Source organism: Microtus ochrogaster, unplaced genomic scaffold (assembly GCF_000317375.1).
Source record: "Microtus ochrogaster isolate Prairie Vole_2 unplaced genomic scaffold, MicOch1.0 UNK35, whole genome shotgun sequence".
NCBI classification, from domain to species: Eukaryota; Metazoa; Chordata; class Mammalia; order Rodentia; family Cricetidae; genus Microtus; species Microtus ochrogaster.
In genome coordinates, this window is record NW_004949133.1 from 3,124,317 (window position 1) to 3,129,113 (window position 4,797).

Sequence of the window (4,797 nt, forward strand, 5' to 3'; positions counted from 1 at the left end):
GCCGTAGGAGGTGGAACCACTAAAGCCACCACCTGTCCCGCCCCTAACTCCGCCCCCAAGACTAGTGCAGCCAATGAAACCATTCTACTGTGCAGGACCGCCATTTTTAAAGGGACAGGAAACCGTGGGTTTGTTTTTCTTTTTGTTCTGGAAATCTACCTAGGCCCTGATTCCTATTAAACTATCACTCCACCCCTGGAGCTACACAGCCACAGCAGTTGAACTTGGCCTAGAACTTGAGCAGGCTGTTCTAGAAATCGGGCTCCTCCGGTCTCTATTTCCCAAATGCTTGACCCACCAGGCCCAGCTTGATGTGGGAGTCGAGATGGGGGGGCTGAAGAAGTGAGAGGATTTATTTGCTTTCCTTGTTTGTTTACTTTCCCTTTCACACAGAACTTTTAGTCTGGAAAGGTTTTGTTTTCCTATTTACACCACAAAGCTCAGCTAAATCTGGAGCTATACATCTAGTAACGCGCATTTTTTTAGGCTGAGACAGAATTGCTAAATTGAGGCAATCTTGGTTTCACCCCCAGAGCCTGCATGGTAGGAGACCTCCACGTGTGCTCTTATACAAACACAAAATAGATAAACAAACGGATTAGCAAATCTATTTTTAGCACGTAGCGAGCATCTACTGATGTATACAATCTTATTCTGAGAACAATGAAATATGCAAATAAATCACTTGGTCCTGCCTGTAAGGGTTAACTTGAGGTAGAATTAGAAACATAGGTGGTAATTAATAGAATTAAAACAGACTCAAAAACAAACAATTCTTTCTCTGTGGTCTTTTTCTTTTGTGTGTGCATTTGTTTTGTTTTGTTTTGTTTTGTTTTGTTTTGTTTTGTTTTGTTTTATCAAGACGGGGTTTCTCTGTGTAGCGCTGGCTGTGCTGGAAGACCAGAGTGGCCTGGAACTCACAGAGATTGCCTGCTTCTGCCTCCAGAGTGCTGGGACTAAAGGCGTGCGCTTTCTGTTCTTACTATTGATATTCCTAGCCTCCTACCTCAACGCTGATTTACCGCAAGTACTCTTTCTGACTTCCTAATATATAGTGAATACTGACAAAACGGTATTTTATAGAACCCCTTTCCCTTTCTTGCTTGCTTGACAGGGCTCGTTTAGCCCAGGCTTGCCTAGAACTCCTCATTCTGTTGTCTACACGCCAAGTACTAGGAATACAGATATGCACTACCATGCCCTTTTCTGCTCATAGGATTCTTTTCATATCAGTCTTATTGAAGGAGTTAATGGCTCTCCCCTGATTATTGATTAACTTCAGATTTTTTGCTTACCATTATTTCATATATATCCATTCTTATTTCCTCAGTTACACAAGTGACAAGAAGCAAAGATTGTCAACTTTGTTCACAAGACTCATTTTAGAATGTTTGAGTACAATTTTGTAATTTCATTTGTAAGATTATTTTTTGAAAAAAGACCTTTTGCAGAGGCAGGTGGATCTCTAAAAAAATATTATTTTCCTAAAAATAGGGGCTGCTTAGATTACTTGAAGGTTACAATTGGGTTTACTTTTTTATTGAGAAAGAGATTTTAATAAAATTATTTTAGGTTTCAAAAAAAATAAAGACCTTTTGCCGGGTGGTGGTGGCACATGCCTTTAGTCCCAGCACCTGGGAAGCAGAGTCAGGCAGATCTCAGTGAGTTTGAGGCCAGCCTGGTCCAGAAAGTGAGTTCCAGGACAGTCTGAACTGTTACACAGAAACTCTGTCTTGAAAAACAAAACAAAAAAATAATAATAAATAGGGCTGTAGAGATGGCTCAGAGGTTAAGAAACTGGCTGCTCTCCCAGAGGTCCTGAGTTCAATTCCCAGCAACCATATGGTGGCTTACAACCATCTGTAATGGGGTCTGGTGCCCTCTTCTGGCATATAGGTAGGCAGGACACTATACATAATAAATATTTATTTTAAAAATAAGACCTTTTATTTTATTTATTTATTTTTTTAAAGACAGGGTCAAACTTTGTCTAGCCTAGAACTCACAAAGATCTGCTTGCCAAGACTTACATTATATTTTTAAATATATTTGTGTGTGCGTGCATATCTGCATTTGGGTGTGTGTATGTGAGTGCACTTTCTCTCAGGGACAAGAGGTGGCAAATCCCTCTGGAGCTAGAGTTATAGGTAGTTACGAGCCACCAGATGTGGGTGCTGGGAACTGAACTTGAGTCCTCTGCAAGAGCAATATTTGTTCTTAACTGCTAAGCCATCTCTGTAACCCCAAGATGTCAAATTTTTGAGACAGGGTGTCACTCTTTAGGCAAGGCTAGCCTTGAACTTGAGACAATTGTTCTGCCTTAGCATTCCAAGATTTTTTTTTTCCTTCCAAGAATTTGAGTTACAGGTGTGAACCAGCATGCCTGAGTGTTGCCTGTACTTGCAGGAAGGATGTTTAAAACTTGAGAAAACATTTCCATAGTATAGAGATTTTTGAGAAAGCAGTCTTAGTTTGAGGTCCTGTGTTCTTTGAGGCAGGTGTTCCTCTTGTAGTGCGGTCTCGGGAGCACTTCCTCCACCCATATAATGTGGGTTAAAGTTTATTTGTTGCAGCAATGTTAATAATTGCAAATGGTTGCAAATAACCCAGATACTTTGAGAGACTTTCATAACTTATAATAAAATATGCAATGAGAAAAATGAAATACATGTATAGAGCTAGTTCCAGGACAGGCTCGAAAGCCACAGAGAAAGCCTGTCTCGAAAAACAAAAACAAAAACAAAAAAAACACTTTAAAACGTGTCAAATGAACAAAAAAATAACAAAGAATATTAAGTTTCTGTCATGTATAAAAGGGAAGTAGGGAAAACAAACGTATATCTGCTCATAAATATAAACCAATTGGCAACCAACTGGAAACTAGTTACCTGTTTGGGGAAAGGTGATAGAAACTGAGTGGTCAGGAAAAAAAGGTACACAAGATAAACTTGTCATAATATAGTTGTTTTTAAAACACAATTTAAAAATATTTATTTTGCTTGAGTGTGTATGTAGGTGGGCGTACACACTATGATGCTTGTATAGAGATTCTAGGACAACTTGGAGGGTCTAGTTCTCTCCTTCCACTGTGTGGATTTCTGGGATTAAACTCAGGGTGTGGGGCTTGACCTCAAGTGCCCTTACTTTCTAGGCCATTTCACTGGCCTGACAGCATAGTTCTAAATATTGGTGAACTACATGATTAAAGGAAAAAATAGATTTAATATGGATTAAATAAAAAAATGAGTAATTCCAGCACCCAGGAAGTGGAAGCTGGAAGATTAAAAGTTCAAGGTTGGGTCTGGAGAGATAGCTCAGGGGTTAAGAGCGCTGGCTGCTCTTCCAGAGGTCTTGAGTTCAATTCCCAGCAACCACACGGTGGCTCACACCATCTATAACAGGATCTGATGCCCTCTTCTGGCATGCAGAGTGCTCATACATAAAATACAAATAAATAAGGAAAGTTCAAGGTTGCAGAGCGGTGGTGGTGCAGGCCTTTGATTCCAGCACTAGGGAGGCAGAGGCAGGTGAAGATCTGAGTTCCAGTCTAGCTCCAGAACAGCCAGAGAAACCCTGTGTTGAGAAAAGACAAAAACAAAACAAAAAGTTTAAGGTTATTCTTGGCACTACAGTTCAAGACCTGTCTCAAGAAACAACACAAAGAAACTGTTAAATACTTTGTACATCTTTTTCCTGTGGATATAGAGAACTCAGTAGTAGGCTTGCCTATCATGAGCAAACCTGGGTTCAATTCCCAGTAACTAATTGAACAAAATTTCTACATTTATCAAGTTTTTGAGAAAGTTGTGTGCTACCATATGTAGTGCTAGGAACTAAATCCAGGATCCTGTACATACTAAGCCAGCACTCTACAATGGAGCATTTCCAGCTGTGTGTTTATATACAGCTACATATGGGTTTTCATGTGAGTGCAGGTGCTCATGAAGGCCAAAACAAAGCACTGGCTCCCCTGGAGCTGGAGTCCTCAACCACCTTGCCTGGGTGATCAGAACTGAACCCAGGAACTCTGGAAGAACAATATGCCAGTAGTCAGGCATCTGTACTGGCCTGCCCTTGAGGTCCTGACAGGACACGTCCTTAGCTGCAGCCACTAAGAGCATCTTCTGTGTACATTTGCTATGCTCCCTTTTAAAAGGTGAGCCTTGCCCACCTCCCCTCATTTTTCCTCCCATCTGTTCCTCTGTTTCTGCTTCTCTGCTTGTCTCTGTCTCTTCCCCAACCACTCTGCCTGTTATAGAATAGAAGGCTGCTTGTTTGTTCCCAGCTGCTCAGCCCTGAAATAATCACATAGAAACCATATTATTTGCAATACTGTTTGACCAATAGCTTAAAGCATATTTGTGGCTAACTCATATCTTAAATTAACCCATCTCCATCAATCTGTGTATTGCCATGAGGTTTACAGGTAAAGTTCCAACATCTGTCTCCAGCAGGGCTACATGGCTTTTCCTTCTGACTCTGCCTCCTTTCTCCCAGCATTCAGTTTAGTTTTCCCTGCCTAGCTCTGCTCTGTCCTGCTCTGCAGTAGGCTCAAAGCAGTTTCCTTATTAATCAATGGTATTCAAAGCATACAGAGGGGAATCCCACATCACCTCCCTTTTTATGTTTAAATAAAAAGTAAGGCTTCAACTTTAACATAGTAAAATTACATAGAACAGGTATCAAGCAAAAATTACAGTTAGAGCCAGGCGGTGGTGGTGCACGCCTTTAATCCCAGCACTTGGGAGGCAGAGGCAGGCGGATCTCTGTGAGTTCGAGACCAGCCTGGTCTACAAG